This window comes from Gossypium hirsutum, chromosome A06 (assembly GCF_007990345.1).
Source record: "Gossypium hirsutum isolate 1008001.06 chromosome A06, Gossypium_hirsutum_v2.1, whole genome shotgun sequence".
NCBI lineage: Eukaryota > Viridiplantae > Streptophyta > Magnoliopsida > Malvales > Malvaceae > Gossypium > Gossypium hirsutum.
Window position 1 is genome coordinate 52,700,036 of NC_053429.1, and position 15,578 is coordinate 52,715,613.

Here is a 15,578-nt window from a genome sequence, read left to right on the forward strand (position 1 = left end):
ATTTTGGTAGAGTCCAGGTTTAAACCCAGGACTTCTCCAACACTTCTCAACATACTTAACCACTAAAACAAGCCTTCATTAACGAAATTTGCATGCACAATAGAATATTATAAGCTGCCTTCAACCGCTCCCACGCTCAAGGCCCAAAACTTCTAGGCCCAAATTCAGGGTGTTACAACTCTACCTCCCTTAAAGAAATTTCGTCCTCGAAATTTCGTCCTCGAAATTTCCATCTAACAGGGTAGTCGTGTAACATCTACCCCACTATGCTACCGCTGCGCACTCTGATCCTACTATCACTATCACACTTCAACTAGAACTTGAAACATCTCATACATACAACACTTATTCAATGAAGCAGACACATATTTATCACACATATATACAATTTCTATATCCAACCATCACATCCACATAAAATAAATACCAAATTTAAATTCAGACCAATATCTAAAGAATCCATAGTATTTCAATTTCTAAATAGACAAAAGTATTCAGAAGACTTACGGATTTGGCGCTGGAGACTCGGTGTGCCACACTTTTTAAGAGAAATACTTCAAACAGACCACGTGGTTGAAAATAATGTTCTAAAATTCAACCTTTGAAAACCCAATCCACAGCCGAGTTGTTGCAACCCAGGCTCTGATACCACTAAATGTAACACCCCAAATCTGGCCTGGAAGTTTTGCTCGAACTTGGCGTGTCACATTGAAGTGTTTTTCGAAAACCATGTTTCCATTAAAAACCCTTCTTAATAATTAAAAACTTATACCCTTTTTAAACCTTGTTAGAAAACCTCAGTTGAATAACATTCTTAACAACTTTGTAAAAATCTTAGTAGTTGCGGAAACTTACTTTAAAAACAATTGCGGTTACGTGATGTTTTGAATAACAGTAGTTGCTTTGGAAAATCGTGTTCTAATACTAGCAATTATAAGAACAATAAATAAAATTCCAAATTTGAAATCCAGAAAATTACAACGGCTTTACTACAACCCACATAAAATAATTTAAAGGTAATAATCAAAACTGTAACATAAATAGTGTGTGTGGCTTCCTCCGAGCCCCTAGCAACCCCGATCCATCTAAGGCTGAAAATTACCTGAAAGGTTAATAAACAGGGTGCGTTTACGAAAACTCAGTGTGAAATCCCCTACTATAAAAAGGAACAGTCAGTCATCTAAAAGAATTAAAAGTTTGTCCCCAGCCTTACTTACAATTTCAGTACCAATCGGGTCTTAGCCCATTACAACAGACAGTACCAGATGGATCTTAGCCCATTACATAATAAGAAACATTATCAGAATTGGAACCAAAATGAGAATCAGAATCAGTAACAGAATCAGAATCAGAATCAATATTAGTAACTGAATCAGAATCAGAATCAGAATTAGGTGACAGAATCAGAATCAGTAACAGAATCAGAATCAGAATCAGTATTAGTAACAGAATCAGAATCAGAATCAGAATTAGGTGACAGAATCAGAATCAGAATCAGAATCAGAATCAGAATTAGGTGACAGAATCAAAATCAGAATCAATAACAGAATCAGAATCAGAATCAGTATTAGTAACAGAATCAGAATCAGAATCAGAATTAGGTGATAGAATCAGAATCAGAATTAGTATTAGTAACAAAATCAGAATCAGAATCTGAATGTGAATGCAATCCCAACCCAATCCAGCCGTATACACCCCCATACCAACCTTACACCATATGGGGAGACAACTCGACCCACCTATCCGCTACACACCACATAATTTGCAGCATGGCTGCTAGAACAGATATCGTGATAGAGTCACCAGAAATAGATATTGTGGCAGAGCCACCAGAATCAGATAATGTGGCAAACCCACCTAACAGAATACGTGGCACAAAGCCATAGATAACTGTAATAACTTCGGCACATATCCATCAGTGACGGTAATATAACTGGCGCACAGCCTTCGGTAAATATGATCAACACAGAGTCGTCAACAAATATGTTAGGCACATAGCTACAGGTAAATACGTTTGGCACGAAGCCATAGTCAAGATGGCACAAAGCCATATTTAGGTTGGCACAGAGCCATTAATAACGGGTCTATAATCGACACGAAGCCCACAACAATGGCACACAGCCTTCGGTAGCGTGATCGGCACTTAGCCATCGATCGGTCAACAGATATTGTGACAGAGTCACCAAATACAGATATTGTGGCAGAGCCACCAGAACAGATATTTGTGGCATAGCCACCAGAACGCTTCCTCCGTACAAAATCCCAACCCATGCAACATGTCATGTATGCAGAATGTCATGCCTATATTCGAATCAAACAATTACAGTCAAGTCATTCATATCACCAACATATATTCAGAATCAAATCCGTCAAACACACAGTCCAAGTCAGTCACTTGCCCACAAGGGCAAAATAGTCATTTAACACCCTAGGGGCAAAATGGTAATTTTACCCCACAAAGGTATCTCGGTAATTCTACCCTACAGGGGTACTTCGGTATTTCTACCCTACAAGGGTATTTCGATAATTCTACCCTACGGGGGTATTTCGATAATTCTACCCTATAAGGGTATTTTAGTAATTCTACCCTATAGGGGTATTTCGGTAATTCTACCCTACAGGGGTATTTCAATAATTTCACAATCAAGGGTAAAATGGTAATTCTGTAAATCGAGGGTAAAACAGTAATTCTGTAAACTGAGGGTAAAATGGTAATTCTGTAAATCGAGGGTAAAACAGAAATTCTGTAAACTGAGGGTAAAACGGTAATTCTGTAAATCGAGGGTAAAACGATAATTTTACAAATCGAGGGCGAAACGGTAATTCTATAAATCGAGGCTACAATGGTAATTCTACAAATCGAGGGCATTTCAGTAATTTTACAATCGACGGTATTTCGGTAATTTTATAAACCGGGGGTACTTTGGTAATTTTACAATTGGGGGTATTTTAGTAATTTGGTAAACTAAAGTATTCTAAACAGGGATAACAATACGAATGGCCCTAAAGCCCATTCTCGGCCCAAATGGGTCCACACGCTCGTGTGGCCCTTTTAGCCCAAATCTGGCCACAGATATGAGATTCACCTAGCCTAGTCTAATATTTACTACACAATCAAACAACTTATCCAATTGAGCCCGTAGGCCCATTGGGCCCACATGGCCCCTTTCGGCCCATCGCGACCCGAATTAGCCATCCTACAGCTAGAGTAGTAAGAAATACACACTTGATTGGAGACTGGAGTTAATCCACGCTCCAAGCACTCTTAGCCGACGCCCAGCCCAAACGAGCACGCCATAAAGCGAAAGGGATCAGCCAAGAAAGGTACCTTTACTCTCCTCATGGTTCTCTCTATTTAAAGCCAGCTTCCCATCCACTCTTATGTTAGCTTCCCGATGTGGGATCCCTCCAACATCAGAGTTTAAATTCAACACCAACTCTTGCCGCCCCCTGTTAGCAAAATAAATGCTCTTTTCTTGCATGGGATTCGAACCCATGCCTCCCCTCAAATGCTCCACACGCCACTTGCCACTAAGCCATAAGGTTTTTTGTGTCACAATTTCTCCAACAATATCCTTAAGGCCTACCTACTACACCCAGGGTTTGATTCACCTTAAACAAAATTTTTTTGCTAGAGTCCAGGTTTAAACCCAGGACTTCTCCAACACTTCTCAACACACTTAACCACTAAAACAAGCCTTCATTAACGAAATTTGCATGCACAACAGAATATTATAAGCTGCCTTCAACCGCTCCCATGCTCAAGGCCCAAAACTTTTAGGCCCAAATTCAGGGTGTTACACATGTATAAAGTATACCATTTTTTAAACACTAATACACAAAAAGGTCAGACCCACACCTAATTAATGCTAATCCGATGACTAACGTAATTGCAACTTCTACAACTTAGATCTAGGCAGCTCTAAATCAGATCTGTACACAACATGAATGAAACTCGATTAAAACCAGCCTTTAGAAACCCCTATAAGGTTTGACCAAAACAAGGATTAATAATTTCAAATTAGATTCAATTTTTGGTCACTTACTTACTCTATCTCGATTTATAATGAAGACACGAATGAGTTTAGTTGTCACTGCTGATCCATGATGTTTGGATTAGGTCCTAATAACACTCAAAAGCTAGTATAGAATATTCTGCTATGCCACTAGTAACATTTGGCCAAAGAAAAAAATCAAGGGAGGAGGAAACTAGATAAGATCTGACATAAAGAAAAATTACTTACTCCACCGGAATGACAGATTCGAAGAACCAATGAAAAATCTAAGCAGTATCGATGAATTTAGGTAGAATAATTAATCACATGAACAAAATATACCATTTTTTAAACACTAATACACACAAATGTTATATCCACACCTTATTTACGTGAATCTGATTCACTAACGTAATTGCAACTTCTACAACATAGATTTAGACAGCTCTAGATCGGATCTGTACACAACATGAATGAAACTTGATTAAAACTAGCCTTTAGATGCCCCTATAAGGTTCAGCCAGAACAAGGATTAACATTGTCAAATTGGATACAATTTTTAATCACTTACTTTATTTCGATATAGAAAGAAGACACGAATGAGTTTCGATGTCACTATTGATCCATGATGTTCGGATTAGGTCCTTCAATCAAAATAACACTCAAAAGTTAGTATAGAATATTTGACTATGCCACAGTAACATTTGGACAAAGTAGAAAATAAAGGAAGAAGGAAATGAGATAAGATTTGATCGAAAGAAAAACTATTAACTCAACCGGAGCAACAAATTTGAAGCACCAATTGAAAAATCCAAGCAGTACAGATGAATTCAGCCAGAATAATTAGTAATTCAACAAGAAGAAAAGAATAAGAAGAATAGAACACAAAGGGGTGGCACAAGGGTGACGAGAAATAAGGGAAGAAAAAGGTGAAAAGGAAGGAATATTGAGAGAAAATAAAAGGGAAAGGGACAACAATAGGGGAAAAGAAGAGGAAAAAGATGAAAAAAATCAACATAAAATTTAGTTTAATCTTTTAAAAAACTGATAGCCTTTTGATAATTCAGATAAAGTCTTAGAATACTCAAGTTAATCAGATTTTACAAGGTTTGAGTCAAACTAAAATCTGAAAAATTGCTAGGGGTGGACAACATAGGCTTTAAAAAAGAATTTGCGAGCAAGCAAAATCGAACTCAAGTCACAGGAATGATTTCATTAACACTCAATCACTAGGCTACTAAATCACTTACATCCAAACTTATTTCCAATTAGTTAACATTCAGGGCAAGTACAAGTTGGACAGAAGTAAAAGAAAGGTATTAATAAAATATGCAGCACCAATGGGAATCAAACTCACAACCCCTTGATGCATTAAAAGTCTCTTAACCAACTACTCCAGTTTAAGCTTTTCATCAACCTTTGAGTTTCTAGAAGCACTAAGCAAACTAGATTACAGACAATGGCCCAAACAACAGCAAATAAATTTTCAAAACAACAATTCTTCCTAAAAAAATTTAACCCCCAGATTAGGGTGTAACACAAATCATGAGTTGGGTAATTCTTCTCATGAGGCTTGAACTGTAACACCCCGAACCCGAAACCGACACCGGAGTCGAACACGAGGTGTTAACTGGCTTTAACCCCTTACAAAATTTATTTTCCAGACACAGCCCAATCTGTGTACTAGTCGTTTTAAAAAATCATATCTTGAGTTTCGTAACTCGAAAATCAGTTTCGTAATTTTTCCCAGAAACTAGACTCATGTGCCCATCTATGTATTTTTTTCTAGAATTTTTGGTTGGGCCAATTAGTACAGTTTATTAGTCAAAGTCCCCCAAATTGCAGGGGTCGACTACACTGACCTTTGCCCATTACGACTTGGATATCTCCCTGCACGGGGCTTCAATACTGTTGCCGTTTGTTTCTATGAAAACTAGACTCAGAGAGGAATCTGTACATATATGGTACGACCCCTAATTATCTCTGGTTAATTTATAATGAATTTCCAAAGTCGGAGCAGGGAATCCAGAAACCGTTCTGGCCCTGTCCCACTAAAATCTGAATATCTCTTAATATACTGCCCATATGATCTTTTCGTTACTTCCTCATGAAAGCAGACTCATCGAGCTTTGATTACATAATTTATTCATCAATTAATTCCACTCCTACTATTTTTAGTGATTTTTCAATCTCATGACACTGCTGCTGCCAGCATCTGTTACGAAAGTAACTAGGTCCATTTCATGCCTACCCTTGATCCAACTCAATCGAACATTCGTGCCATTTCGCATGGCTTAAAGTTTACATGCCATAATTCAAACACAACGTACTAGCTCATACATGCCAAAATGATCTTCTAAACACACTAAGAAGAAAGTACCAAAACTTGCTATCCGGTGTGATGACTTCAATGACGGCCCGACCCCGCAAAAATAGATGAATCCAAGCAACCTATAGTGGGTGACAAGGAAACATCGAGTGAGTTTATAACTCAGTAAGTCATAAGCAATGCACTACCATCTATCAACAACATTATCACAAGAGGAAACAAAATGGAACGAGACAATTTACTCCATCCATACCGAACCATACCATAGTTCCTCCAACCTATCAATTCAATTTCATATCAATTCATGCATTCACATTCTATATACTCATCAATAGGACATTGAAGCAATTTCATAAATCGATTTATTTTCGTTACAATCAAACGACTATACGGCCTTTCACCCATCCTACGATAAATTTTATGTACGTGACTTCAAGTATATTTGTCACATAGGTTCGAACTTACCGAGCTCAACACCAAGTATAAGCATAGCACCTATTAGCCACGTACTCAAGACACTTACCCGACCCGCTGTCCGCGATCGACTCAATAGTGTCGCACACATAGTGTCCATAATGATTCACGAATGTATATTGAGCCCGCACACTCAGTGCTATATAATCAGCTCGCACACTTAGTGCCACGTAATCAAATCGCACACTTAGTGCTACATAGTCAAACTCGCACACTTAGTGCCGCATGGTCAATTCGCACACTTAGTGCATCATATTCATTTCGCACACTTAGTGCAACATAGTCAAATCGCACACTTAGTGCTGTACAATTTAATCCCGCGCACTTAGCGCCAATCTCATGGTCATAAATGGTTATCCCGCACGTTTAGTGCCGAGATCAACAACTCAGTACAACTTACCTCTTTTCTTTCATTCAACAATTTCATCATCACATACGTACATGCACATATATATATATGTATATTTATTCATTCCATTCAGCATCAATACATAAACATTATGACCATTGAAATAATACCAACTACATGCTTAATGACTTACCTCGTGTTGGGTAAGACGGTTCCAACTCGACTACTCGATAACCTTTTCTTTGCCTTTGCTCGATTCACCTCCTTTAACATGAAACCACAAAACTCACCATTTCTCATCCAAATAACATGAACAACAACCATTCCTTGAACACTTCCTCATGACCGATTGCTCATGTTATCAACAGGATTCAAGGTTTGAACATGGGCTATTTAAAACATGCATGCATCTCAAAGACAACATCAAACATACCTTAGTCTAGCAAACCACCATAGCCGATTTTCTCAAGCTCTTCCCCTTCCTTTCTTTCCTCTATTCGGCCAAAGGTGTTCAAGAATGAACACACATTTTTCTTTGTTTTCTTTCCTCAACTCACGGCAACAAGGGGGGTGAGACCATGTACTTTTTTTTTTCCATCACCCTTCCTTTCATTTTTTTAATCACCATGCTTATTATTTTATTTTTCTTAACATGCATCACTAGCATAACATGTTGGAGACATGTTTCCACCTATAGCATGGCCGGCCACTACATATTAGGGAGGGGGAATTTGACATGCAAGTCCCCTTTTTCTTCCACATGCACTAATAGGTCCTCATGCATTGACCTATCACATTTTAAAATTTTCTCATATAAGTCCTATTGACTAAATTCACATGCAATCGACTAAATCGAAGCTTGAAATTTTTACACATTCATGATTACATATTCTAGACAATAAACATCACATTCAAACCTTTCGGTGACTCGGTTTAGCGGTCCCGAAACCACTTCCCGACTAGGGTCAATTTTGGGCTGTCACAACTCTCCCCCACTTAAGAAATTTTCGTCCTCGAAAATCTTACCAGTAAATAGGTTTGGATATCGTTCTTTCATCGAGCTCTCGGGTTCCCAAGTTGCTTCCTCGATCCCGTGTTTGAGCCACAACACCTTAACCAACGGAACCCTTTTGTTTCGCAACTCTTTCACCTCACGAGCTAGGATACGTATCGGTTCTTCTTCATAACTCATATCGGCTTGAATTTCAACCTCTGATGGGCTAATTATATGCGACGGATCAGATCAATAGCGTCGAAGCATCGAAACATGAAAGACATCGTGAATCTTTTCAAGCTCAGGGGGCAAAATCAATCTATACGCAACTGGCCCCACTCGTTCGGAGATTTCGTACGGCCCAATGAATCTCAGGCTCAACTTGCCCTTACGGCCAAACCTAAGTACCTTTTTCCAAGGCGAAACTTTAAGGAACACTTTATCTCCCACCTGATATTCAATGTCCTTCCGTTTCAGATCCGCATACGATTTCTGACGATCTGTGGCTGCCTTCAAACTTTCACGGATTACTTTTACTTTCTGTTCGGCATCTTTAATCAAATCAACTCCGAAAATTTTACTTTCACCAAGCTCAGTCCAAAACAATGGTGTGCGGCATTTACGCCCGTACAAAGCCTCGTAAGGTGCCATCTTAATACTTGATTGAAAACTATTATTGTAAGCGAATTCAATCAAAGGTAAATACCGTTCCCATGAACTACTAAACTCGAGGATGCAACATCTCAACATATCCTCAAGCATCTGAATTATCCGCTCGGATTGACCATCGGTTTGGGGGTGAAAAGCGGTGCTAAAATGCAGCTTGGTACCCAAAGCTTCTTGCAATTTCTCCCAAAATCGCGAGGTGAATCTCGGATCTCTATCCGACACGATAGAAATAGGTACTCCATGAATCTCACAATCTGTGAAACATACAATTCGGCTAGTTTATCCAATGAAAAATCCGTACGCACGGGGATAAAGTGAGCCGACTTAGTCAGCCTATCAACAACAACCCAAATCGCATCCTTCTTACATGCGGACAATGGCAGTCCGGACACAAAGTCCATTGTGACTCGATCCCATTTCCACTCGAGTATCATGATCGGCTGAAGTAACCCTGAAGGCACTTGATGTTCCGCTTTCACTTGTTGACATATTAAACATCTCGAAACAAAGTCGGAGATGTCTCGCTTCATACCATGCCACCAAAACCGACGTTTCAAGTCGTTGTACATTTTCGTGCTCCCCGGGTGAATTGACATTCGGCTACAATGGGCTTCGTTCAGGATCATCGGAATGAGTTCCGAATTCCTTGGAACGCACAAACGACTTCTAAACCTCAAACAACCATCATCATCAATCTGAAACTCCGATTCCTTGTTCGGAACACACTCAGCTCGTTTTGCAACCAATTCATCATCGACTTTCTGAGCTTCACGAATTTGATGAGTCAATAATGGTTTGGCTTTTAATTCAGCTACTAACACATTGTCAGGTAGGACAGACAAGTGTACATTCATCGCTCGCAAAGCAAACAGTGATTTCCGGCTTAAGGCGTCCGCAACCACATTAGCCTTTCCCGGGTGGTAATCAATGACAAGCTCGTAATCTTTCAACAACTCAAGCCAACGTCTTTGTCGCAGATTCAAGTCTCGTTGAGTCATCAAATATTTGAGACTTTTGTGATCCGAAAACACATGGCACTTCTCACCAAACAAATAATGTCGCCATATTTTCAATGCAAACACAATGGCGGCTAGTTCGAGATCATGGGTTGGATAATTTCTTTCGTGTGGCTTCAATTGTCTCGACGCATAGGCCACAACTCGACCTTCTTGCATCAATACGCAACCCAACCCGAGTAGGGATGCGTCACTATAAACAACAAACTCTTTACCCGATTCGGGTTGCACCAAAATTGGAGCTTCAGTCAGATGAGTTTTCAGTTGATCGAAGCTTTTCTGACATTTCTCCGTCCATTCGAACTTAACATCCTTCTGAAGTAGCTTCGTCTTTGGTGTGGCTATCATCGAGAAACCTTTGACAAATCGTCGGTAATAGCCGGCGAGCCCTAGAAAGCTCCGGACTTCGGTAACATTTCTCGGAGGCTTCCAGTTAAGTATGGCTGAAATTTTGCTCGGGTCAACTCGAATACCCGATGCGGATACCACATGACCCAAGAAGCTAACCTCTCTTAACCAGAACTCACACTTACTGAACTTAGCATATAACTGCTTATCCCGCAAAATTTGCAACACTTGCCTCAGATGCTCAGCATGTTCGGTCTCATCTCTTGAATAGACCAAGATGTCATCAATAAACACAACTACAAACCGATCCAAATACGGCCTGAAGATCCGATTCATCAAATCCATAAACACCGCAGGGGCATTAGTGAGCCCAAACGGCATCACTAAGAACTCATAGTGACCGTACCTCATTCTGAAAGCAGTTTTGGGTACGTCCGAATCTCGAATCCGCAACTGATAATAGCCCGATCTCAGATCTATTTTTGAGAACATTGAGGCTCCCTTCAGTTGGTCGAACAAATCATCAATACGCGGTAACGGATACTTATTCTTTATCGTCACTTTATTCAGTTGACGATAGTCAATGCACAACCTCATGGTTCCGTCCTTCTTTTTCACGAACAATACTGGTGCACCCCAAGGTGAGAAACTCGGTCGAGCGAAACCTCTATCCGTCAATTCTTGCAACTGAGCTTTCAACTCTTTTAACTCGGTTAGTGCCATACGATACGGAGCGATCAAAATAGGCGTAGTTCCAGGTACAAGCTCAATACCAAACTCTACCTCCCGAACAGGTGGCAAACCCGGTAACTCTTCAGGAAAAACATCCGGGTATTCACAGACCACCGGCACCGATTCGGGTTTCTTTTCTAACTCCTTGTCATCAAGTACATACGCGAGATATGCTTCGCACCCTTTCCTTACATATTTCTGGGCCAACATTGCTGATATTACAGCTGGCAACCCCCTTAAGTCCGCAGACTCAACTCGGATTATTTCGTTATTTGCGCACCTCAAATCGATAGTCTTGCTTTTGCAATTCACAACCGCATCATGCGCGGTTAACCAATCCAAACCAAGAATAACATCAAACTCGTCGAACGGCAAAAGCATCAAATCAGCCGGAAAACAGGATTCTCGAATTAATAGAGGGCATCTCTTACACACTTTATCAACAAGTACGCATTGACCCAAAGGGTTTGATACTCGAATTACGAGCTCAGTAGACTCTACAGGTAGAGTCTTACTGGTTGCTAAGGTTTCGCATACATATGAATGAGTAGAACCAGGGTCAATCAATGCAATCACATTAGTATCAAAGAGAGTGAAGGTACCAGTGATGACGTCGGGGGAGGATGCCTCCTCTCGTGCGCGAATGGCATATGCTCTAGCAGGAGTACGGTTCTCGGCGCGATCGGCCGTATCAGAGGCCCCCCTCTGACTACCACCCCTGCCTCCTAAAATTCTCGGTGGTCTACCTCTAGATGTCACTCCACTAGGTCTTGCACCTTGAATCTTATTCTTCTCATCCAGCTCCGTGCAATCTCTAATGAGATGGTCCTTCGAACCGCACCCGTAACAGGCCCTGCTAGTAGACTTGACCCAACATTCACCTAGGTGTCGTCTTCCACATTGGGGACATTCAGGTTTCTCGTGACGATTATTGCCCACACTAGCCACCGAAGTAGATCGGGAGCCCATCGATGGTCTTGCCCTGATGGAAATTCCCGCAGTCGCCCTCGACTTATTAATGTCCTCCCTGAACTTCTTCACAGCTGAGAACGGAGCTTTACCCGTCGATCTTTTACGATAATCTCTAGCTTCAAATTCAGCCTTCCTCTTCTCCTTTCCAAGTTCCTCCGCCTTGCAGGCTCGTTCGACTAGTGTTACAAATTCTTTTATTTCCAAAATACCCATTAGTAGCTTTAAATCTTCATTCAATCCTTCCTCAAATCTTTTGCACATAGCAACCTCATCAGCTACACACTCCCGGGCATACCTACTAAGTCTTACGAATTCATGTTCGTATTCAGATACAGTCATACGGCCTTGCTTGAGTTCCAAAAACTCCTTACGCTTCTGGTCAATGAACCGTTGGCTAATAAATTTCTTCCGGAATTCCGTTTGAAAGAAGTCCCAAGTTACCCGCTCGTTCGGGACTATGGAAATCAAGGTCCTCCACCAATAGTAGGCTGAGTCTCGCAACAAAGATACAGCACATTTTAGACATTCATCGGGTGTGCATGACAATTCATCGAACACCCGAATGGTGTTATCAAGCCAGAACTCGGCCCTTTCGGCATCATCAGTTACTATGGCCTTGAACTCCTCGGCCCCACGCTTCTTAATCAAGTCTACAGGTGGCTTACTCAGCCTCACAGGATCAGCGACTGATGGCCTTACAGGCTCTTGGGGTGGATTATTCAAATTTGGGAATTGTTGGACAGCCGGGTTGGCTCGGGCATATTGCGCGACCCACTCATTCATCATGGTAAAGAAGGCTTGTTTAGCCCCCTCACCTTGATTATTCGCAGATGACTGAGGTTCAACAGGCGGCGTCCCTTGAGCAGGAGCAGCCGCTACGCTCTCAACGTCATCCGCTAGGGTTCTTTCTTCACCGGGGTCCATTTACTAATCAAAACAAAAACATTTCAACCGTCGGAAGTCATCACACATTTAAACATTAACATTCGGCATGTATAGCTAGACTCATACGTGCTATGGTAGTCCTAGAACCGACTAAACCATAGCTCTGATACCAATAAAATGTAACACCCCGAACCTGAAACCGACACCGGAGTCGAACACGAGGTGTTAACTGGCTTTAACCCCTTACAAAATTTATTTTCCAGACACAGCCCAATCTGTGTACTAGTCGTTTTAAAAAATCATATCTTGAGTTTCGTAACTCGAAAATCAGTTTCGTAATTTTTCCCAGAAACTAGACTCATGTGCCCATCTATGTATTTTTTTCTAGAATTTTTGGTTGGGCCAATTAGTACAGTTTATTAGTCAAAGTCCCCCAAATTGCAGGGGTCGACTACACTGACCTTTGCCCATTACGACTTGGATATCTCCCTGCACGGGGCTTCAATACTATTGCCGTTTGTTTCTATGAAAACTAGACTCAGAGAGGAATCTGTACATATATGGTACGACCCCTAATTATATCTGGTTAATTTATAATGAATTTCCAAAAATCGGAGCAGGGAATCCAGAAACCGTTCTGGCCCTGTCCCACTAAAATCTGAATATCTCTTAATATACTGCCCATATGATCTTTTCGTTACTTCCTCATGAAAGCAGACTCATCGAGCTTTGATTACATAATTTATTCATCAATTAATTCTACTCCTACTATTTTTAGTGATTTTTCAATCTCATGACACTGCTGCTGCCAGCATCTGTTACGAAAGTAACTAGGTCCATTTCATGCCTACCCTTGATCCAACTCAATCGAACATTCGTGCCATTTTCGCATGGCTTAAAGTTTACATGCCATAATTCAAACACAACGTACTAGCTCATACATGCCAAAATGATCTTCTAAACACACTAAGAAGAAAGTACCAAAACTTGCTATCCGGTGTGATGACTTCAATGACGGCCCGACCCCGCAAAAATAGATGAATCCAAGCAACCTATAGTGGGTGACAAGGAAACATCGAGTGAGTTTATAACTCAGTAAGTCATAAGCAATGCACTACCATCTATCAACAACATTATCACAAGAGGAAACAAAATGGAACGAGACAATTTACTCCATCCATACCGAACCATACCATAGTTCCTCCAACCTATCAATTCAATTTCATATCAATTCATGCATTCACATTCTATATACTCATCAATAGGACATTGAAGCAATTTCATAAATCGATTTATTTTCGTTACAATCAAACGACTATACGGCCTTTCACCCATCCTACGATAAATTTTATGTACGTGACTTCAAGTATATTTGTCACATAGGTTCGAACTTACCGAGCTCAACACCAAGTATAAGCATAGCACCTATTAGCCACGTACTCAAGACACTTACCCGACCCGCTGTCCGCGATCGACTCAATAGTGTCGCACACATAGTGTCCATAATGATTCACGAATGTATATTGAGCCCGCACACTCAGTGCTATATAATCAGCTCGCACACTTAGTGCCACGTAATCAAATCGCACACTTAGTGCTACATAGTCAAACTCGCACACTTAGTGCCGCATGGTCAATTCGCACACTTAGTGCATCATATTCATTTCGCACACTTAGTGCAACATAGTCAAATCGCACACTTAGTGCTGTACAATTTAATCCCGCGCACTTAGCGCCAATCTCATGGTCATAAATGGTTATCCCGCACGTTTAGTGCCGAGATCAACAACTCAGTACAACTTACCTCTTTTCTTTCATTCAACAATTTCATCATCACATACGTACATGCACATATATATATATGTATATTTATTCATTCCATTCAGCATCAATACATAAACATTATGACCATTGAAATAATACCAACTACATGCTTAATGACTTACCTCGTGTTGGGTAAGACGGTTCCAACTCGACTACTCGATAACCTTTTCTTTGCCTTTGCTCGATTCACCTCCTTTAACATGAAACCACAAAACTCACCATTTCTCATCCAAATAACATGAACAACAACCATTCCTTGAACACTTCCTCATGACCGATTGCTCATGTTATCAACAAGATTCAAGGTTTGAACATGGGCTATTTAAAACATGCATGCATCTCAAAGACAACATCAAACATACCTTAGTCTAGCAAACCACCATAGCCGATTTTCTCAAGCTCTTCCCCTTCCTTTCTTTCCTCTATTCGGCCAAAGGTGTTCAAGAATGAACACACATTTTTCTTTGTTTTCTTTCCTCAACTCACGGCAACAAGGGGGGGTGAGACCATGTACTTTTTTTTTTCCATCACCCTTCCTTTCATTTTTTTAATCACCATGCTTATTATTTTATTTTTCTTAACATGCATCACTAGCATAACATGTTGGAGACATGTTTCCACCTATAGCATGGCCGGCCACTACATATTAGGGAGGGGGAATTTGACATGCAAGTCCCCTTTTTCTTCCACATGCACTAATAGGTCCTCATGCATTGACCTATCACATTTTAAAATTTTCTCATATAAGTCCTATTGACTAAATTCACATGCAATCGACTAAATCGAAGCTTGAAATTTTTACACATTCATGATTACATATTCTAGACAATAAACATCACATTCAAACCTTTCGGTGACTCGGTTTAGCGGTCCCGAAACCACTTCCCGACTAGGGTCAATTTTGGGCTGTCACATGAACTGGCGTGGTGCATAAGTAGCCAACCTTCCATTCTGTATAAGCACACGCTCTAACCCATTCAAAGATGCATCC